We start from the raw sequence: 24,246 nt of genomic DNA, 5'->3' as shown, positions 1-24,246 counted from the left end.
AGGCATCTTGCGGGGCACTTGTGTGTGTGTGTGTGTGCGCGCGCGTGCGCGTGTGCGTGTGTGTGCGCAGCATGCATCCCTGCCCCAGGCTGACAATGCCATAGCAGGTTTAGCAGGCAGCTTGGTAGTTGCCCCACACTCACACTCCGTCAAGCGTGTTTCAGGGCAGAGAGCGCAATTGTTTGAGAGTCTTCTGTCCCCCGTGTGTGGAGATGGTGGCCCTTGAGAAGGGGAGGGTGATTTCCCCGTTGCAGCTAGGGCCCTAGCCAGACCTGGTGGTCTAGTGGTTAAGATTCCGCGCTCTCACCACTGCGCCTGGCATTCCTTTCTCAGTCAGGGAAACACACCATGCACGTGTCAGTTGTCCTACTTTGGCGGTTGTACGTTGCTGTGATGCTGAAAGCTATGCCACAGGTCCCCCATGGGGGACAGGTTTCAGCGGAGCGTCTAGACTAAAACAGACTAGGAAGAAGGACCTAGCCACCCACTACCGAAAAGTTAGCATGAAAATTCTATGAATAGTAGTACAGGCAATGTCTGATACAGACCAAAGTTGAGAGGGGTGAGAGGTTGGCCCCAAAAGACAGACGGGGCAGGGCTCAGCTTTGAGGTTCACAAGGTCTCTAGGAGGCATCGAGTTATAGGAAGGGACTAACAAAAGAACAAGCCAGAGCCTTGCCTTTTCCGTTTGCCCTGGAACCTGCAAGTGATGTCGCAGGACCTGGTAATAAAATAGCTGGGGTAGGGATACTCTGCAAGCACGTAACCCAGTGGGATATGGAGGCCTGGCAGTGTTCCCTGGTGTTTAATCTGAGACCTTGGCTAAAAATAGATGAGAGCTATCCATGCAAAAAAGAGGAAATAACGTGTGAAGGCCCGTGGTCAAATCAGAGCACAGAAAGTTTTCCAGGAATTAGAGGAAGTCCAGTGTGATGGGAGTGGGACCAGCGAGAGCAAAATGGAGAACAGAATGACACGTAGAGAAGTCAGCAGCTGTGCTAAACAGTAGAATGGTTTGAGAAAGCACTGAAGGAACTGAAGTAGGGACAAAATGAAGAGGGTGTTTTCTCCCCGTGTTTGCTACTAAGATACATCTTAACCACTCCATATCTGTGAGTCAATTTTTGACCTTTATGTAAACGACCTTACAGTTTTCTCTGTAAAATGTCATTATGTTGGAATTAGCCCATCTTCTCCCTTTGTCAACTTAGACCCTGGACACTCATCACCTGTGAATGATGAGCAGGGACCTTCTTCCTCAGATTTGTGCACGCTGGATCTTCTGAAGCAAAGGCTCGTCAAGAAGGAAAAGGAGCTTTCTCGTGCCTCGTTGCCACCACCTACTGAGAGAAATACCGTGGCTTGTTCAGCCAGACTCTCCCTGGAAGTTTGTGCTCTGTGAAAAGTAAGTGAATGGACCCCAAGAGTACTCCAAAAAGCCTCTCAGAGCTGCGGCAAAGCACATTTTTCAGAAGTGGCACAAAGTTGGTTTTTTTCCCTTAGTAAGGATTTTTTTTTTTATCGCATTGACATTTAGTTTATTAGAGCTAAGTTTATAAGACCAGTTCCTAAAGAGCTTTTACCTAAATCAGTTGCCATTTTAGATAGATAAGATGAGAAAATGCTGAAGAAATATGGCTTTTTCCCCTCAAAGCTCATTCAAAATAAAATCACATCAATTCTTTATCACCAGGAAGCAGCATATTTTACCTCAGACTTCCAGGGAAACAGGTATGCCCAGCAACAGGTTTAACCTGGGCTAAAAGCTGTATTTTCTTATCCAAATTGCTGGTTTATTTTCTCTTTCCTTGGTGTCTTTTTGAAAAATGGGAAAGAACATACTTTCATTTAGAGATTCAAGAATATAACTGAAAAATAATTAGTAAGCCTTATGAATGGATATGGGAAAGAAAAAAGAAGATATATGTAAAAACTTTAAGTAGTATCCAATAAATGCCACTGGTTTCGTATCCAATAACTGTCATTAGAATAAAAGAACTAACTTTTGTGGACCTATACTATGCACCAGGCAAGTTGGATATGGTTTTTCCAATTTATGCTCACGCCATCCCAACAAGGGAGGTGTTATAGTCCTTAACTCACACCCAAAAGAAACTGAGTTACAAGGCATTCAAATAACTTACCAGTTTCACATAATGGTAACCAATAGAGCCAAGGCTTAAATTTAAGGGTGTCTTGTTGCAAACTCCTTGCCTCTTCTGTCTCATATTACACTGAAAACTAAAGAGGAGCAGAGCTCTGTGAAGGGGATGTAATTTGCAAGAATGAAGTCATTTATTTAGTCTAAGTCAATGAGGGAGATTTTAAATCTATTTGCCTTACTGTAATAATAATTAGCTGGATAGTGTTTAACTAGCCCTATCAATATCTTATACTTTGGTTCGCTCATTCCATGCCAGTCATATTCACCATGCAAAAGTATGATGAAGATCACTTAATAAAGAGGAGAAGAACAATTTCCACTTATTGAGTGCGGGCCATCACATTAGGAACTATATTCCTGATTATCTCTGTTGCAGAAATCAATAGTGCGGTTTGGAAAGAATTCAATGCTGCTACCTGGGGTAAAGGGACAGTGGCGTGGGGCTTGGGCAAGGGTAAGAATTAGGAAAGTGAACACCACAAGAGAGGGTTGAGGTCAAGCATAACCTCCAAGAGATGTATGAAAAGATGAAAAAATGGTGTGAACAAGGTCAGGTGGAATTTAGCATGAAAAAAAATCAAAATTGCAATACCAAAAATACCAAAAGCATAACCCATAAATGTGCACGTGGTAAGTCCTGAATTTACTCTGTGTCACACATCAAGCCAAAACTTCCCGTCTCCCAGCCAAGCAACCACTACAAGTCATTTATCTGCTGCAAATGAGATGCTGAAGGATAAAGAAGAGAGCAGAAAGAGATGTTGCCACAGCAGAGTCTGAGGTTCAACACTATGCAAAAACGTTGATGGTTGCTCGCTACATGCTGTGTTCTAGCGATAAAGAGAAGCAGTAGGAGGAAAATCACAGTAGGGAAAGAGACCTGGGAGTTGAAAGGAAACTTCCAGGGATCAAGCAAAATGTATGTTTTCATGTTATTTGTGTTGCATGCTCCCACTTTAAGTCATAGATTTCTCGTACCCTGCATGTCAAAGGTACTCTGTAAATGTTGTTAACTTAGTCAACAAAAGGCATGGATGAGAGGGAGGAAAATGAGATTCATTTTAGAAGTAGGACAAAGAGGAGAATTTACTTTTGCATAGATAGGAACTTGGTTCAGGGCTCTTTACAATGGCCAAAAGGGAAAAAAAATTCATAAAGGGAGAAGGGTTGCCAATCACACAAATGTAAATGTTCAAAGATATATGAGATTTGAAGTGGAAGATATATGATCGTGTGTGTGATTTCCTCAGTGAGAGGAAATATCAGATTTATGAATATACTATGCTCCATCCCCATCCATAAGAGAAATTTGAAAAGGAAATATTATTTTGGGTCATGACTTATCTCCTGCATATAATAAGAATGGTTGAAGGAGACTTTCACTGCATAACCAAAAAGGGTAGACGGGAATCTGAGTGGGGAAAAAAACCAAAAAAGTGATATGTGGACACATTTCATTGCAAACAAAGCCAAGAATATAGGCACAAAGACTGTCTATTAATTCCTTGCTGCATGACATGAAAGGGCTTAATACACTCTTTCCAGGCCTCAGTGTTCTCATCTGCAGAATGAAATTATTAAATGAGGCATTAAAAAAAATCTTTTTAGATAAACACAGAGGCAGTCTGGAATGTACTTTAAAGAAAAGGAAATCGACCAGTCAGACTGACAAGATCTGTGCAAAAGAATTATTGCTGTGCTATATAAAGAAAAAGATTCTGTCTTTTTTAATAAGACTGGAGTAATGAGTGAAATTAATTCTTACAAAGGTTGGAAATGTGGCATATGTATATGGGGAGCAAGTTGCTGTTTTAATAGGGATGACTTAAATTGTGATACAAGAATGATAAAGGAGAGAGGCTATTTTCTGTCCTTTCAAGATGTCGAAGTTTAACTGAGCGTGTTTTAAAAAAAATGAAAACAAAAGTTTAAAGGCAAAATCTCTGGTCCAGGCTATTAATTGCAGAATTCCAATACCTATGATCCTCTTCTTCCTTAATAACTAAATCTCAATTGTATTCAGTTAACAAATAAAATACTACACTTCCCATCATTCCTTGTAGCAAGACAAGATTATACATGTAAGTCCTGGGCACTGAGCCAGCCCTGGCATTCTAGAGGTTAAGATTCGGCACTCTCACCACCGCAGCCCAGGTTCATTTTCCTGGTGAGGGAACCACACCACCCATTTGTCGGTTGTCATACTGTGGCAGTTGCATGTTGCTGTGATGCTGAAAGCTATGCCACTGGGAGTTCAAATACCAGCAGGGTCACTCATAATGGACAGGTTTCAGTGGAGTTTCCAAATTAAGATAGACTAGGAAGAAGGATCTGGCCACTGACTTCTAAAAAAATTGGCCATGTATACCCTATGAACAGCAGTGAAGCACTGTCCGATACAGCACCAGAAGGTGAGAAGATAGCACAAAAAGACCTGGCAGGGTTCTACTCTGCTGTACACAGGGTCGCTAGGAGTCAGAATCAACTCAATAGTGCTCACAGCAACTTAGCCAATGAGGTGTAAGCTTATGATTTTGCTATGATCTTCTGAGAAGGCTGCTTAAAGGGAACCAACTCATTCAAAGTAAATGGATACTCTTTTATCCTTCTCCATCTCTTCCTGCTACCACATAAGTGATGGCTGGAGCTACAGCAGCCACTTTAGACTATGAGTTGACCTCAAAGAAGGAAGCCTCATGCTAAAAATGGAGGAGCAGAAAGAAAATAGATTTGTCCCATAGTAACATACTGAGGCCGCCAGAGCAGGCTTAGATCATTTACCTTAAAATTTCTCTTTTACATGAGAGAGAAATAAACATCTGTATTGATTAAACCACTGCCATTTCCACTATTTCTTTTTCCAGTTATATGCATTCAAAACGTAATCCAACTGATCTAGTATATGGAAGTGAAGTTCTTCAAGTAACAGAAACTAAAATGTTTCACTGGAATGGAAGAAGAGCTGGGTAGGTGCATAATAATGACTCAACTAGTGAAAGTTGAAAACTTCAAGACCCTAATTATATGCTGACAGAATATTTAGTCAAATCGTCAAGTACCATACATTGGAAGGCCAACCATATGCTGACAAAGACTATACATAGTGATAAAAGAAATAGTAAAATATGTGCAGAATGTTGGCATGGGTTGTCAGCAAAATCCTAAAAGAATGATGAATTCAAGGTGGAACTGGTTGGCCAGTCTGACAGCTGAAATGGAAAGATCCGCATCTTCGCTAAGGGAGGCACTCTGCCTAAAACCTGCAATCTCAGCTGACTGAGAGTCTGGTAATTTGAAAACTTTCAGGTTTAAAAGGCCAACTGTTTATGCTCTAGATTGAAGCATTTAAAAGAAGTGTCTGCAAATGGCAGTCAGCAATAAATATGACTGGTGCCCCGCCACACAGAAGTTGTGAGAATGCTGGCAAAGATGCTGCACTATTTCAGATATCCTCAATGTAGCAGACAGCAAGCTGAGAATTTTTTGGATGGGCAGAGCACAGAGGTCTATAAATAAAAGACCAGAGTTCTCAAGCTTAAAAATTCTATTTATCCAAGATCTTTGGCCATGTTTACTCACAGTTGGAAATGGCCAAAAAGCAACAATGCTGAAAACCTGCTATATTTTTTAGGGTAACTTACTGTCCAAAAATAGTCCATTGGATCCTGAACCCATGTTAACAGGAAGTGATTTGTTCTATATGTGTGATCCTTAGGAAGGAGATGCTCCTGAATGTCTACCTCAGATGGGGCCACAGATTAATGGAAAAGGAAGACTATCCCAAAGTCAGGGAACCACAAAAGAAAATGGACAAGAGAGTTCTTGCTGAAGAGCAGAGCCCAAGGCTACCAGGACATACTAAACAGCTCACTCCACAGCCAGGCCAGCGAGCTGTCAGCATTTCTGCTCAGCAAGATTCGATGATCACTCTGCACCAAAGAGGTTATTCATGTCTTTATGCTAATAAAATTATCTAGTTAACTCAACTATGGGGAGCCAAATTAAGAACCAATGGAGGGGATTACACATCATCCAGAGAGATGAATGAGGAGCATGTTGCAATGACTGCGGGGGAGACATCAGGGTGTGTCTGCTTGAAGAGGAAGAAGGGAGTGCACAGACATCGGGTTTCCAAAGGAGCAGACTACTTACAGCTGTAGTAGATTGCACACTTGTTTTCCATTCTCCACTCCCTCCTGTGCAGTGTAGCAGAGGAAACGGAGTATATGTGAGACTTGCTTTGGCCAGTGGGAAGTTAGAGGAGGTGATGTGAGCAGAGCCTTTAAACATGCTTGCATGGGCCTTGCATGCTTCATTACAGGAAGAACAGGACCAGTAACCGTCAGTGCAAGGAGAATGAGGGATGTGGAGCAAACCCAAAGCCAATCCCGAAGGCTCAGCCCAAGGTTAGCCAACCCTCAGCCTAGAGCACAAATATCCCCTCTAATCAACAAGCACAGACTGAGCAAAATGAATTCTCGTGGTTTTTTTGTTGGTTTTTTTTTTTTGAGGAAGATTAGCCCTGAGCTAACTACTGCCAGTCCTCCTCTTTTTTGCTGAGGAAGCCTGGCCCTGAGCTAACATCCATGCCCATCTTCCTCTACTTTCTATGTGGGATGCCTACCACAACATGGCGTGCCAAGAGATGCCGTGTCTGCACCCGGGATCCAAACCGGTGAACCCCAGGCCGCCCGGAAGCAGAACATGCAAACTTAACCGCTGTGCCACCGGGCCCCGAATTCTTGTTTTTGTACTCCAATGCATTTCAAACTGGTTGGTTATGTAGCATCATGTCCAATAAAGCAGCCAGACCTACCCTACAGCTCAAAATAGAAATTTTGGAGATATCATCAACAGACAGGATTACTAAAGGAACAGAAAACAATGAGAAAACTGTAAACAAACTCTTGAAAACCCAAAGAACAAATGCAAGAAGAAGCAAGATCCAGACATTTCTAGAAACCTTCTAGAGTGATCAAGATGACTTGAGCATTGAGCCTAAGTGATAAAAATAGACAGAGAGATCAAGGCTGGCCAGGTGGCACAGTGGAAAAGTTCACACACCCCGCTTCAGTGGCCCAGAGTTTGCCAGTTCTGATCTCAGGCACAGACCTACACACTGCTCACAAACCATGTTGTGGTGGCATCCCACATACAAAATAGAGGAAGACTAGCACAGCTGTTAGCTCAGGGACAATCTTCCTCATGCAAAAAGCAAAGATTGGCAGCAGATGTTAGCTCAGGGCTAAACTTCCTCACTGGAAAAAAAAAGACAGATCAAGACAATGTCTAAAGAGAAATCACAAATGATCACAGAGCTTTTGGTTTTGTTGTGGGGTTTTTTTACAGAACTATTTCAAAAGGAAGAAATTAAATAGATAAAAGTACAAAGTTGTTAATTCCCATAAGCAACTGATCAAAAGCAAGAAAAAAATGAATTCTTCTGGAAATGGACACAGCGTGATCATATTTTTGAGGAGTGGAGTACCAAGGTTTTTAAAGAATTTAGGAGAAGGGTAAAAGGTCCAGAAAACAGAAACAGAAGTGTAAATAGTACTATTAAGTGGGGCTAACTAGAAAAGGCTAACCTTTCAAAAGAACCCATTAAATGAAGCACAAAGAGGAATACAGGATGAGGTCCTTAAAAAAGAAGGCAGGAAAGTATTACATAGAGTAATTGCAAAGGCCTTTTCGCCTTATAACACGGAAATTGATGGATTTGAGAATAAGGATATTAAAAAAGATCTTTAAGAGTCTGCAGGAAATAGAAGAGCTAGGACAAAGCATGGATGTCATGTAGAATATTTTATGACAAACTGCTGGCCTGAGCCAATAATTCGTGGGCTGGAGAAGGAATTGTTGCTCTATAGAAAGCCGGGTGGGGGTGGGGTGGGGAGGAGAATTTGCAGCATTTAGTTTCCAAATAGATTTCAAAGGAGTACTTGAAGGACACAAAGAGAACTAGCTCAATTTTCTTTCTTTCTTTCTTTCTGTTTTTAGAGAGTGTTTTATAAATAAAAAGAAAGCAGGAAAAAAAGAATAATGAATCATAGATGTGGTAATAAAGAGTGTGGTAGGTGATTAACGCAGGAGACCAAGGAGAAGAACTGGCCAGAAGGGTAAAATACAGAAGAGAAAAGTGTCAGGCAACTGGGAAAAGCAACAAAATGTGAATCAAAAGTTTATAATAAAGGAATGCAATTGTTATAGATGTACCAATGACTTCATTGCAGGACATAATTGAAATACGCACATCGGGAAAACTTAGAAATACTTTGCATAACTTGAAAAACATTTGAGGACTAAATAAGATGGTGTATTAGAAAAGGTTTGTGAAAAGTATAGAGCTTTCTACGAATAAAAGTAATTGATGGTTGAAATGTTGACTTACTCCTCGAGGGTGAATAACATAGAAATATTGTTCAGTTCAACTCAACAAATGTTTATTTAGCCACTACAATGTAGTAAGCAAATGTTAGGCTTCGAGGGGACACATCAATAATGAAAATAGACGCATATGTTAACTATTTGAAGACGGACAATGGGCTCAAAAGAGAATGGATGCAGCTCTCCAAATTGAGATCCCCACTGCCTTCCTGGAGGAAGCCACCATTATCTCTGTGAACTCTCCTGAAACACAGGTATCTAAAAGTGCATGTGTGTGTTTGTGCATATATATACATCAATGTATATGTATCTTTTAATCTTACACAATTAAAGATATGTTATACACACTATTCATGATCTTGTGATTTTTCTCTTAACACTAATTTGGAGATCACTCTATATCAGATTACAGAAAGCTGCCTCATCACTCTTAATAGCATATTTTACTGCATGGTTGTGCCATAATTTATTGAATCGCTGGCCTTTAATGAACATTTATGCAATTTCCAGTTCTTCCTTATTACATACAATATTTATACATATTGCGCTTTATACATGGTTAGCATACCTGTTAAACAAACTTCTGGAAGTGAAATTTCTTTCAAATGGCAAGTGAATTTTTAATTTTGATAGATATTGCCAGATAGCCTTCAAAGGAATACGTCCATTTATATTCTGACCAACAGTGCACTAAAGTGCTTTTGTCCTCATACCTCCTGCCAGTGCCATTTATTATCAAACCTTTTGATCCTTCTAAATCTAACAGTGAAAAAAGATATTTTATTGTAGTTTGAAATGCATTGGTCTTATGATGAGAAATATGAGTATATTTTCATGTATTTAAAAGTTTTTTTGTGTCACCCTTTCTATGAATGATCCGTCCATAATCCGGGCCCCATTTTCTACTGTTTTTAAAATTAATATGTTGGAAGTGATGAGCCCAACATCATATGCCCTGCCAGTTTTTTCAGCTTGTTGTTTTCCTTTCCATTTTATTTTTGGTTTCATTAACCATGGTGACATTCTTTAACTTTATTTTGAGGTTATTGTAGGTTCACTTGCAGTTACATGAAATAAGACAAAGACATTCCATATACCTTTCGCCCAGTTTCCCTCACTGGTAACATTTTGCAGACTACAGTACAATATCACAACTAGGAAAGTGACACTAATAGAACTCACCAAACTTGTTCAGATTTTACCAGTTTGACATTCACTCACGTGCCTGTGTGTGTGTTTATCACATGGGTAGATTTGTGTGAAAACCACCACAGTTAAGTTACAGAACCATTCCACCTCAAGGACCATCCCGCTACCTTTTATATCCACAGCCACCTTCCTACCTCTCGCTTAACCCCTGAAAACTACAAATCTGTTCTTTATCCCTCTAATTTTGCCATTTACAAAATATTATATAAATGGAACCATACAGTATGAAATCTTTTTCGATTGCCTTTTTTCACTCAGCTCAATTCTCTTGAAATCCTTGTAAGTGTGTATCAATGGTTCCTTCCTTTGTGTTGCTGAGTCATATTCTACCGTGTGGATGTGTGACAGTTTTTTTTAACCACTCACCCATTGAAGGACATTTGGGTTGTTTTCACTTTTGGACTGCTACAAATGAAGCAGATATGAGCAATTGTGTCCAGGTTTTTGCATGAGCATAAGTCTTCACTTCTCTGGGATAAATGCTCACCAGCGCAAATTGCTGGGTCAATGGCAAGCACATGCTTAGTTTTGTAAGAAACTGCCATAGATTTTTCCAGAGTGGCTGCACCACTTTACATTCATATCAGAAATGAATGAGTGATCCAGCTTCTTGGTATGCCCACCAGCATTTGGTGTTACATTTATCTTTTATCATTCTAGGAGGTATATAGTGATATCTCATTGTGGTTTTAATTTACATCTCTCTAATGACTAATGATCTTGAACATCTTTTCCTGTGCTTATTGCCATCTCTATATCTTCTTCAGTGAAATTCTCTTCATATCTTTTGACCATTATCTAAAGGTTTCTAATTTATTTTATTTACTGTTGTATTTTAAGAGTTCTTTCCATGTTCTAGATACTACTCCATTGTTGAATCCGTGATTATCAAATATTTTCTCCCAATATATAGCTTCTCTTTTCATACTCTTCACAGGGTCTTTCACAGAGCAAACAATTTTAATTTTGATGATCCAATTTATTCATTTTTTATGCTTTTTTTTTTTTAATAAATCATGCTTCTAAGAACACTTTGCCAAGCCATAGTTTCTGAGGATTTTTCTCCTATGATTTTTTCTAGAAGTCTTATTAGTTTTATGTTTTACATTTAAGTGTCTGATCAATTTTGAGTTAATCTTTATGTAAGGGGTGAGGTCTAGGTTGAGGTTGAGGTTTAGGTGAGGTCTAGGTTGGGGGTCACTTTTTGTCAAGGGAAGTCCAATTGCTCTGTTGAAAAGTTATCCTTCTTCCATTGAATTGCCTTTGCACCTTTGTTAACAATCAATTGGGCATATTTGTGTGTACCTCTTCTGGGATATTTATTCTGTCCCACTAATCTATGTATCTATCCCTCTGCCAATGTCACACCATCTTAATTACTGTACCTATGTAATGAGACTTATTTCTCTAACGGTGTTCTTCTTTTTCAAAATGGTTTTGGCTATTTTAGTTCCTTTGCATTGCCACATATATTTTAGAATGATTTTGTCTACATTTACAGAAATTTACTAGTACTTTTATAGGAATTGTGTTGAATCTGTACGTCAATTTGGGGAGAAGTGACATCTTTAACATGTTGAGTCTTCCCCTCCTTGGACACAGTATATCTCTCTAGGTCTCTGATTTCTTTCAGCATTTCATTTTTTTCAGCATCCAGATTCTGTACGTGTTTTCTTAAGTTTATACTTAAGTATTTCATTTTCTTTGGAGTGATTGTAAATAGTATTCCGTTTTTAATTTTTCTTTTCCCATGTTCATTGTTAATATACAAAAATGAAATTGATTTTATTTTTTTGAGGAAGATTAGCTCTAAGCTAACATCCACCACCAATCCTCCTCTTTTTTGCTGAGGAAGACTGGCCCTGAGCTAACATCAGTGCTCATCTTCCTCTACTTTATATGTGAGATGCCTGCCACAGCACGGCTTGAAAAGCGGTACGTAGGTCTTCACCAGAGATCCAAACTGGCAAACCCCAGGCCGCAGAAGCAGAGAGTGACAATTTAACCACTATGCCACCAAGCCAGCCCCAAATGAAATTGATTTTTTTGTATTGGTCTTGTAACCTGAGACCTTTCTGAATTCATATTAGCTCTAGAAGTGTTTAAATTTTTTTTTGTAGATTCCTAATGATTTTCCACATAATCATGTAAATGAGGACTGTTTTACTTTCCCCTTTCCTATCTATATGCCTTTTATTTTCCTTGCCTTATTGCATAGGTTAGAATTTCCAGTATTATGTTGAACAAGAGTGGTGAAATGAGAATGGATATCGTTACCTTATATTCCTCTAATTTAGAGGGAAAGCATTGTCTTTCACTATTAATTATGATGTTAGTTGTAGGGTTTTTATAGATACTCTTTATCAAGTTGTGTAGTTCACTTCTATTCCTAACTTTTTGAGAGTTTTGATCACAAACGAACGTTGGATTTTTTCAAATACTTTTGCTGCCTAAGTTGATATGACCATATGATATTTGAGTACTTGAATTTATTAATCTATTTTTTCACGATTCTGGGTTTTGTGTTTGTCTTGAATTTAATGGGAGTATTTCTAGTGTTTCATCAGTAAGGATGAAGCTGACTTGTATCTTTGTGTGTATACGTGTGTGCACATTAAGGAAATTTCCATGTATTAGCTAATAATGAATTTTATTATGTGTATTTTTTCTTTTTTACACTAAATTAGATGTAAAGATTTCCCATTATTGACCCTTCTTGCATTCCTAGAGAAAACCATTTCTTCGTCATGACATATGATTCTTCTAAACGGCTGTTGGATTCTATTTGCCAGTGTAGTTTTTAGAATTTTTGAGGCATTATTCATATGTGCCATTTGTTAGTTTTGTGTGTGTGTGTGCTCTGTTTTCCAGGTCTTAGCATCAAGGTCATGGTGTTCACAGAAGGAATTTGGAAACTTCTCTTCCGTTCTCTACATCTCCTTCTTGCTCTTGCTCTCACTCTCTCTTCCTTTCTCTTCCTTCTAATACCTTTCCTTATCCTTGGTGCTTTTATATAATTTGCCTGTGAGGCTATTTGATTTGGTGTCCTTTTAGGGGATAATCAGCCTTTATAGATTTTCTATATCCTCTGGCATCATACAGATTGTTTTCGCAGAAGATCATTTATTTCATTCAGGTTTAAAAAATTATTTGTATGGCATTTAGAAACTTACTATTCTATAATTCTGTATCTGTGATTATACATCCATTTTTAATTTGTTTTTTGAGAATCTGACTTTCTTCTTTTTGCAGTAATTAATTTATCTGATAGATAACTCTATTTTCTGTTATAGAATTTTTCATCCCAAAGAAATAGCTCTTAGTTTTATGTATTATTTTATTATATCCCCATAGTAAATATTAGCTTATCTCACCCTATATAACTTCATTTATTTATTATTTCTGTTTATCTATTGCTTTTATTAGACATTATCTCTTAAACTAAGATTTTATTCATTTATTTACTACTTCAGTAACATGAGTATTTGGTGCAACATATTTTACTTTGAGCACTGGAAATATACCTATTTTATAAAATTTGATAGACATAAAGTTTTATAATTAATATTCCTACTTATTCTATAACATAAATTTTTATTTTTCTGCCCATGTTGTTTTAATATGTATTTTAATTTATATGTGGTTTAAGGTGTGTTTTCTATATTACTGGTTTCTGATGCTATTTTATTATGATTTTGAAGTGTGGTGCATATAAGATCTACTTGGTGGAATTTGCTGAGGTTTTCTTTGTGGCATCAAACATGATCAATGCATAAATTTTCAGTGGCAACTGAAAAAAGGCTCTATTCTAATTGTAAGTATATATTTTGTTGTCTATTAAGAATAATTATTTCAACTGTGTTATTCATTTCCTCTAAACATTACTTAATATTTGTTTAATGTATCTGTTAAGGGCTGAGAGGCTAATTAAAGTCTGCTCCTAATATTGTATTTTCTGCCTATTGGTTATATTTGCTGAAATTTTGGCATTTTGAATTTTGATAATATGCTAATTTATGGAGATTCATAATGAATCTTGATTGTGGATTTTGATCTTTTCATTATTCTGTGTTTTATTTGATAGCTTAATGTGTTTTCCCTAAAATTAGATCTTCTATAATTTTGACAAAAAGATCCTTACTTGCTTTCAGTTTGAATTTGTTAACCTGTATTTTACATCCAGCCCTTATTTTAATTTTCAATGAATATCATATATAGGACCTATATTACTTTTTGATCATAATTGAAAGTCCTTTACTTTTAACGGGTGATTTTATCCCACTTGCATTTACTGACATAACAATTAGCTCTAGTGTTTTATTTCATGTTATACTTTTAATAGTTTAATTTTATTTATTTGTTTATTTATTTATTCATCTGTGTTTCTTGTGTGCACGTGTTTTAGTCATATCATTTGGAAAGTATATTCTCTGCTGTTAGATCTGGTAGTTACCTTTACTACTATACATATTCAGAAGACTTTACTTTTCAAATTACCTTTGGATTCTCAGAGAAGAGCTTTCTCATAATTTTCATATTTTTGATATGTTCTTACCTTTTTTCTATATTTTCTCTTCCAGAATTTTTTTATGTATCTCTCATGTGCTTTCTTTCTGTCTGTCTTTCTTGTTACTGTTTTTCCCTGGGCCAAGTATGCATGAGAGGATGATGTTAGAAAGGGCATCAGTGGAGGGAGTTGGATATTCAGGTAGCTTGAATTCAGATCCCTTCTCTTGAAATGTTTCCCAACAAAAGGCTGTCCTAGGATTTTGATTTTGATTCTTTTTGGGTTAGAGTATACCTTCCGTATCTCATAATAAAGTAGGCTGCCAGATTTTGAGTGATGATTTGGAGTTTACATTACTTTTCTGTACCAGATAATCAACTAAAAGATTGCTTGCCATTCACATTTTCCCTTCTACCCACCTAGGCTGATTGCCCTTTTTTTTTTTCCAAAGATGATATTTAAGCACTTAACTTAGCTCCACCTTCCCTGTCATTCCTCTCTGCTCAACAGGGTTAGTGATAGCCCACATTCCACAAAGCAACTGAGCCCTTGCTGTTCCAAGGAAGAGGTCACTGATGCGACCTTTCCGAAAGTGCAGCTTACCTTTGGATAATTCTGCCTGCTTCCTGCAAACACGGAGGAACACACCTCCTGCTGCTTTCCTCATTTCACCCAGATATAAATTTCACAACACTTTGGCAGCCCTCCAAGTTTTTGTTTCTGCTTCTTTGTTCTGTGTGTTGGTTTTAAGATGGTTTCAAAGAACAGGGCAGAAATGTCTTTACTCTGCCATCTTTAATTGCTTCCTGAGTTCTTTAAAAAATTTTTAAATTAAAACCAGAGCAAGAACAATTAAACTTCCATGCTGCAACCAATGGAAGCTCCAGTTCCTTGTGTAGCCAGACTTTCTGCATTTTTATGACGTTCCACGCACTTTTAGGAAGACGTCACTGTCTTCTCTGCAAATCTGAAATAGCCCCAAATGGAATTCTACCCAACGATCTGCAAGCCCACACCAAAAATTCATAGGGCTACGCATTCTTCCTTCTATCTTCTCCTAAAAGATTTCCTTATTATATTTGCTTGTATGGTTATGAATAAATAACATGTTTCTGCTCACAGTTTGTATTAGAACATTTGCTATGTGATTTTTTTTAATCATAATCCTTAGAGCCTTGAAACAAACAAATCACTTACACTGTATAGAATGATATCAGCTTGATATTACTGCCCCAGGAAATAGTGTTCATTTTTGTGGCTTCATTTTTATGTACAGCAGAATTTAGTAATGCCACAATCCCCTACACAGTTCTAGTAATACTAAATGAAGCAGTGTGAAACTCCTAGCTTTATCTGAACTCCCATGTCTGAAATCCATCATTTGATGGTGCTTAGTTTGCCTGACATATTTGTTTACTCACTGCCTATTGACTGGCTTCCAAATCCTCCTGATGAGGTGATTTCATAACAGCTGAAAATCATACTGCATTCCTCACCTGTAACAGGTGGTCCCCAAGTGGCCTTCCATCTTCCCTTGTGGTCTCTACTGTGAACTGTAAATCATGTCAGGAACTGACAGCCTGTTAGGCAGTGTGATCTATCATCATTGCGAGTCACCAGTCACAACACGCACACACTTGATCCACCCTATCTGCAAGTGATGAATTTGGTCAAAAGATTGCCATTTCACATTTTGGAAAACATGAACTGATATGAGTTCATAAATGAAATATTTTAACCTGTGATCTCATGTAGATGTCATTATGTCATCTCTCCTGCAATTCAGCTGCCAAAAATAAGGTTGAAAAAAATACTTCATGTCAGGTTGGATGAGAATGCCCCATAAATACTGATTCTGAAATCTCTAGTAGCCATGAATATATTAATTCATTATTCTACAAACATTTTGAGCACTTATTTGGTACCAAGTACTGTACTAGCTTCTAAAGACACCAAAATAATATTGGTAAACTTAGAATCTAAAGAAAGAGGCAAACTCACAAACAAACAGCTGTATACATGAGTATTGCTCAGTATTTGGAAGCATTTTGGGAGCATTAGGGAGAGTACTTCATTCTGAGGTGGGAGTTTGAGGGATAACATGGAGGCCAAGGTAAGTTTCTGTGTAGATGGAACATAAGCTAAGGCTTAAAGGATGAGTAAGAAACATGCTTGGTAAAGGAGTTAGAATGGGGTCGTGGGGGGAGTGACATTTCCTGTATAGGGGAGTGAGCAAAGGCATAGACTTAAGAAATAGCTTAGACAAGGGAAACAAAAGAAAAAATAAACAAATGGAACTTCATCAGATTAAAGAGCTTCTGTAAGGCAAAGGAAATCAGGAACAAAACAGAAAGAACCCATCAACTGGGAGAAAATATTTGCAAATCAAATATCCCACAAAGAGTAATCTCCAAAATAGATAAAGAACTCAGACAACTCAACAACGAAAAAAGCAAACAACCTGATCAAAACATGGGCAAAGGATATGAACAGACATTTTTCCAAAGAAGATATACAGATGGCCAATAGGCACATGAAAAGATGTTCAACATCACTAATCATTAGGGAAATGCAAATCAAAACTACACTGAGGTATCACCTTAATCCCATTGGAATGACTATAACCACCAAGACAAAAAATAACAAATGTTGGAGAGGATGTGGAGAAAAGAGAACTCTCATACACTGCTGGTGGGAATGCAAACTGGTGCAGCCACTATGGAAAACAGCATGGAGATTCCTCAAAAAATTAAATCAGAAATCCTATATGACCCAGCTATTTCACTACTGGGTATTTATCCGAAGAGCATGGAATCAACAATTCAGAGACTTATGCACCCCTATGTTCATTGCAGCATTATTCACAACAGCCAAGACAGGGAAGTAACCCAAGTGCCCAACGGCTGATGAATGGATAAAGAAGATGTGCTATACATACATAATGGAATACTACTCAGCCATGAAAAAAGACAAAATAGTGCCATTTGTAACAACATATGTGGACCTTGTGGCTATTATGTTAAGTGAGATAAGCCAGACAGAGAAAGACAAACACCATATCAATTCACTCATATGTGGAAGTTAAAAAAATACATAGACAAAGAGATCAAACTGGTGGTTACCAGAGAGAAAGGGAGTTTGGGGATGGGTATAAGGGGTAAGGGGCACATATGTATCATGAAAGATGAATAATAATGTATAACTGAAATTTCACAATGTTATAAACTATTATGACCTCAATAAAAAAAAAGTTTAACTCCCACTCCTTAAAAGAAAAGAGAAAAGAAATAGCCTATAATGCACAAGGAACTACAGGTAATACTGTAAGAGTTTACAGGTTTCCCCCACTATCTCAAAGTAGAGCTTCCTAGGAAACCTTTTGTAACCTGCAATGGCTAAATTAGTGAAGAAGCGATTACTTTTCATTTACATAGGAAAAATTTTTGAGCATTCTCAGACTCAAAATGTAACCTACTGGGACAGTCTCGGTGACCTAGTGGTTAAGTTCAGCATGCTCCGCTTCAGCAGTGTGGCTTCAGTTCCCGCCCACAGACCTACATCACTCTGTTAGAAACCATGCTGTGCTAGCAGTCCATACACTAAAAAATAGAGGAAGATTTGCAAGGATGTTAGCTCAGGGTGAATCTTCCTCAGCAAAAAAAATAAAAAAAATAAAAAATAACCTACCAAATCATACCAAATAACACATAAACCTAAAATAACACTAACATATAGTAAAAGCAGGAATGATATGATAAATACACACCCTATATAAAGTAGAAATAATGTGTGAACAGTATAGTTTCACTTACCAGAAGTGGGAAGACAGCAAGCACACTGGAAGGCTGAGAAGTGGTGGTGGGGATGATGGTGTGTTAGGCTGAGTCAGTGGAGGTTGGGGTGCTGGGAGATACAGGAGACGAGGGGCTAGGTGAGAGAGGAAGAGGGTCATCTATTAGCATCTCATCATCATCGTCTGGATCCATCAGGGCAGGCAGGTCACCAATGTCTACACCTTCGCCCATGTCTTCCTGCCTCAGTGTCAAAGGTCATGGTTCATTGTCTGCTGTGGCTGATGAAGGAGGCTTGAGTATGACAGCATGCTTGACTGCTTAGCCTCTGTAACAGCTAGCTGCAAAACAAACACTGAAAGCTATTTTCACTTTTTGCCTTTTTTCGTAAAAGCGAAAATCTTCGGATTTCTTTCCGTTGGCGAAAACAGGTTCTAATGTAGGTTCTTTCGTAAAAGCAAGGTGGCACAAAGCAAACTTTCGGATAGCAGGGTGAACCTGCACTTAGTGACACTGGGAACAATAAGATATGAGCAGAGAGGTAGGCAAGAGACAAGAACGGAGAGCATCCTGGGAGCGGTAGGCGGAGCCTAGGCTGGATCCTGGGATCAGGAGCTCTTGAAGAGTTTGTTGTTTTTGTTGGCGGATTGTTTGTTTTTTTGTTTCTTTTAGACATTTTTCCATTTTTATTTCACTCCAAGTGTCTCTGCTTTTGTTTTCTTTAAAAAAATTCCCCGTATTCCTTTTTATGTTGGTTTTTTTCTTTTTCAATGAGACTGATTCTTTTGGAGCAGTTTTAGATTCACAGCAAAATTAAAGGGAACATGCAGAGATTTACCATGTAACCCCTGTCCCCACATATGCATAGCCTCCTCCTTCTTTGTTTTTAAATAGTTTTATTAAAATGTATAATTTACATATCTTAAAATTCACTTGTTTTAAGCATACAATTCAAAGATTTTTACTAAATTTATAGAGTTGTGCAATATTAACCAAATCCTATTTTTAGAATATTTCAATCATCTCAAAATATACTTCATACCCATTTTAGTCACTTTGCATTCCTTCCCCAGGCCCAGGAAAACACTAATCTGCTTCCTGTATCTATAGAGTTGCCATTTCTGGACATTTAACATAAATGTAATCATACAGTATATGGTCATTTGCATCTGACTTCCTTCATTTAGCACGGTTTGTGAGGTTCACCCATGTTGTAACATGTGTCGATGTTTATTCTTTTGTATTGTCAAATAATATTCCATGGTAAGGATATACTATAATTTATCTATTCACTAGTTGATGGACATTTGGATTGTTTCCAATTTTTGGTCATTACGAATAATGCTGCTATAAACATTCACATCCAACTCTTTGCAAAAACATATGGTTTTGCATACAATTTTTGGGTCATATGGTAAATTTATGCTTAACACTTTTTTTTGTTTTGTTCTGGTTTTTGGTGAGGAAGATTGACCCTAAGCTAACATTTGCTGCCAATCTTCCTCTTTTTGCTTAAGGAAGACTGTCACTAGGCTAACATCTGTGCCAATCTCCCTCTATTTTGTGTGTGAGATGCTGCCACAGCATGGCTTGATGGGTGGTGTGTAGGTCCCCACCTGGGATGTGAACCCACAAACCCCGGGCCTGTGAAGCAGAGTGTGTGAAATTAACCACTATGCCACCAGGCCAGCCTCATGCTTAACTTTTTAACAACCTGCCATGCCATTTCCCAAAGTAGCTACACCATTTCACAATCCCACCAGCAATGTATGAGGGTTCCAGCTTTTCCTGAAGAGTTTAAATTAGGGGGATGCTACGGCTGGACTTCTGCTTTAAATAAACAAATCTGGTACCTATTAGAAATGAGGCTGGAAATAAAGTAACCACTTAGAAAGCTGCTGCAGCAGTCTAGGTGAGAGCTACTAAGATCTTGAACTGGACCAGTGCGGGTGATGGGAAAGGAGAAGGTGCATCTTTGAGGAAGAACAATGCTACCGAATGAGAAAAGATCATTCGCTTGCTTCAAGGGCGCAGATTTGGGAATGTGACTCATGGAGGTGTGAGGATAAAGAAGGTACCTGCCTAGGCAGCCAGATTAAGTAAGGAAAACAGGTTTGAGTTGCTTAAGCTTATTGACCTCACATCTCAAATGTCCAGTACTAACAAATGTAGCCCCAAACTTTCCAACAGCATTTACACTATCATTGTGTCATTTTTTATTGGCTCAACAACTGAGTGCTGAGCACAGCACTACACATGCTCTGAACATTTTTCCTGCTTTAAAGACTATGTTCATTTAGTTCTAAACATAATTGCAAAAAAATTATTGTATTATGATAAGTACATAAATACAATGTATTTATAAATTCTAAAATTATATTATTTGTATTGTTAGTGCATGAAATATTATTTTGCATGACCAAAATCTCATATTTCATCGTGTATTACTGTTATGTCAGGATATGATTAATTATTCCAGTGAAGAAAGATTTGACAATATTCATAAGCCTTATCAACAGTCTTTTCCAATGTTTTCTTCCACACAGCCACACAGGATTGTTATAATGTTGAGTCTAACTGAAAGATGAACTGAGAAGGACAACATGATATTTGGGTTCAGATATCTTTTGTATACACTGAAAATGAGCAGTTAGTCAAAAATATCTGCCACTTAAACTAGACCAGGTTAAAGTCTTAACTTTGCAATTGTACAATGACGTATATGTAAATGTAAACAATAATAATATGTAAGAGCAATAAATATGAATGCTGAGGAGGTTAAATCATATTTAATTAGATTATAGTGCATTTGGTTTTGTCATGTATTTCATTAACCTCTCTGTAACAGGCTAATGAAATTATTGCCCAGTTTACAATATAATTTTAATAGTTTATACAACTAAATTTAATTCTCTCCAAAATTCAAAAGTGCCTATATTTTGCATATTTAAAAATAATTTCTATAGGTTGAAGATTAGAGATTTGCAAATGTTCCGGCAACTGTGAAACCCTTTAGAGCAGAATCACACCGTTAAATGAATAGCAAATAAATCAGAGCCGCAGGATTTGCTTATATGGGATCTTGCAACTGATAGCATTTTAATTGCTCTGAATTTTCTCTGAATAAAGCCAATGATTAGAGCAGAAAACTGAAGGTCAGACCTTATTTTCATCTCTGTGCCCAGCGGAATGTTTGCAATATAAAATCAGTAAAGAACACACTTGGTCAATTTCTTTAATTTTAAATCAGTGTTTACTCATTCTAAACACTTATATCCTAAATATTAATGTGGAGACTTGGAAATTGATATTATTAACAAGAAAGATGAAAAATTCAGTCAGCTGTCTAGTTATTTGCCAATGTTTTAACTATTTGGCACGTTATTGGTGCGATTTCAGTGACATAACTCAGGTGGTTTATCTGATTAAATATTATAATAAAGTCAAAACATTTAGCAGGGGAAGATTTAAGACAACCCAAAATATATACATGAGATTAAAATAAGTCATAATAACAGTGGCCACAAAAATAATGAACAAAGTGTTAATAGCCATACCACCAAAAAAGCACACATAAATCAATATGAAAAACACCCCATAAATGATATGAACATTATAGAAAAAATGAAAGTAGGCTATAAATATATGGAAAAATTCAACTCACAAATAAAGAAATGCAAATAAAAGTATGAATGTCATAAAATTTTTACTCTCCAAATTAGCAGTTTTTTATCATATTTCTCATTGTGGACAAGGATATGAAATGGACATTGTCACACTTTTCTGGTAGGCAACAATTTAGGACAATCTTTCTGAAAAGCAATTTTAAAATGCATATAAAGTACACCTTAAAACTTGCACATTCTTTGGCCTAGTAATTATATTTATAAAAAATAATCCCCAAGTAATAATCAGAAACATGAACAAAGATTTATGCATAGTAATTTTGCCATTTATCCGGTTATTAAAATAAATCCTGAATATGACTCGAATGTGCAGCAGTAGAGGAATAGCAGAATTAATTAAGAGGTACCCATAGAATGCTCTATTTGATAGCTTTTAAAAAGTACTTAATAACATGGAAAATTTTTAGTTTAAATGAAAACTGAAGATATTGTCTAAAAATATATACCTTCACTGTATCTATGTCTATCTAAATACATTCGTCTATCGATATAGCTGTAACTCTAAATTTACAAAATTAAAGATTGGAAGAAAATATCTCAAAATGTCAATTCTTATCTACATCATAGTTTTTGACAAGGAAAATATGCATTTCTTTTACAATTCAAGAGACATTTTACCAAAAAAGATTAGCTCAAAATGATGTGGAGCGCAGGGGAAGCGTTGGAGGCATATACAGTCAGAAAGTAAATGACAGTAATTAACGTCAGTTTAATCCAACCAATAAATTCAAATTAATTTGCTGCTAATTAGTTTGGTTTACTTTAAAACTATATGAACCTTTAGGGGTTTTTATTATTATGCAATCAAAAATTTAGTTGAAAGAACCAATAGCCAGTTAACACAGCCAAGTTTACCTAGTTTGCAAAACCACCTGTGCTATAATCATGAAAAATGTCTATGTAATCACCGTTGAAATATTTCTATGACAGTCAAAAGTCACTACCTTCAGACAAGTGCTCGTGGCAATATTTGCCTGATTTATAATCTGATTTGCTTTGGCATTTCCATATATGTCAGACATAATTCAAAAGGCACTTTGGTCTTCTAGAATCCAATCAACAGGTTAAGTTTTAAGCTCCCTAAAGTCTAGATAGCATTAAAAAGCTAGTTGGATAAAACTGAAACTCCCTGCTGGTTTGCAAGTAAACGTTTAAATGAACATTTGAAAAATAAGTGGATTTTGTATCTAGTTTTCTCATGCTCAACAAAGGCAGTTTGGAGTAGTGGTTTATCAAACTGGGTAAGAAGTCAGACTACCTGGGCTAAATTCTCCTCTGGCACTCATGGATTGTATAATTTAGGACAAGTTATTAACTTCTCTGTTCTTCAGTTTCCTCATCAGTAAACTGGGGATAATAATTGTAGCTGCTTTAAAGAGGATTGTTTTGAAGAGTCAATGACTTAATGAAATATAAACCCCATAAAAGAGTATCTGGTACATGGTAAGGGCTTAATTAATGCTCACATTCATTATTGAGTCCCCACTCTACACTCATTGCTTTCACAGTAAATCTTCTTGAGTGAATAGTCTATACTGATTGATTTCTTCATGAATTCAGAGAGTGTTTGTTGAGCACTTAATAATATTTGTAATTTGTAATTTTGAAGGCAGATGTTGGGTTAAGCCCTGAAAAAACAAAGGGAAATGCAACTTACTCTGACCTAAAGTAATGCATAATTTCATGATGGAAAGAAGGACCACAGAGCCAAAGAAAATAAGTGAAGGAAGTCTAGGAATGCACTAGCTGCAGCAGGAGCACAAAGTGGGGCAGCGAATCCAAGCAGGGGGTTGCGATGAGGGAGGGGTGGGCTTGAGAAAGAAAATGTATAGGCTGGGATTTGAAGAATGCACAGGGTTGTCTTGGAAAATCACATGAAAAAGAGATATTCAGAGGGAAGGCAGTATACAAAGTCACAGATACAAAAGAGATTGTGATGTATTTGAGGAAATGGATGAGCACCTATAGCATGCCCTGACGGTCAAGGATAACCAAGTCTGTCTGCCCTGGCAGAGGAATGAGCTCCTTGGTCAAGTGGCCTGGCTGTAGTTTGGCTTTACCTTATCCATTGCGCTCTATTGCCTCATAAAGGAGGGAAAATGGAGAGTATTTTCCTTTTGGAGACTTCTCTGTTTCTGCAGATCAATTCCTGGTGGTTGGCGTTTGGGAACCAGGAAATGGTGCAGGCATTGAGCAAATACAAGCCTCTATTTACCAGGCTCTGGGATTCCTTGGCTATATAACTTCCTCATGATTTTAGACAACTGCTGGATTATTTGTATTTTTGTGACTCCTAGGTTAGTAGTCAAACTCAGAATTATTATTTTTTTTTAAAGATTGGCACCTGAGCTAACAACTGTTGCCAATCTTCTTTTTTTTTTTTTTTTTCTGCTTTTTCTCCCCAAATCTCCCCAGTACATAGCAGTATATTTTAGTTGTGGGACCTTCTAGTTGTGGCGTGTGGGACACCGCCTCAACGTGGCCTAACGAGTGGTGCTGTGC

General features: G+C 37.4%; 1 long non-coding RNA gene across 1 annotated transcript in view; it reads left to right on the top strand.

Moving 5' to 3' along the window:
* The first annotated feature begins 1,211 nt into the window (after positions 1 to 1,211).
* The window catches only part of LOC138924144 (uncharacterized), a 44,647-nt gene continuing 21,612 nt past the window's right edge, over positions 1,212 to 24,246 (top strand). The window contains exon 1 of the long non-coding RNA XR_011438856.1: positions 1,212 to 1,405. This is a non-coding gene — a long non-coding RNA (uncharacterized lncRNA). The remainder of the gene's footprint in view (positions 1,406 to 24,246) is intronic.

This window comes from Equus caballus, chromosome 5, assembly GCF_041296265.1.
Source record: "Equus caballus isolate H_3958 breed thoroughbred chromosome 5, TB-T2T, whole genome shotgun sequence".
Lineage (NCBI taxonomy): Eukaryota > Metazoa > Chordata > Mammalia > Perissodactyla > Equidae > Equus > Equus caballus.
Note: the sequence above shows the minus strand (reverse complement) of the source record. Positions and strands in the feature narration are given on the sequence as shown.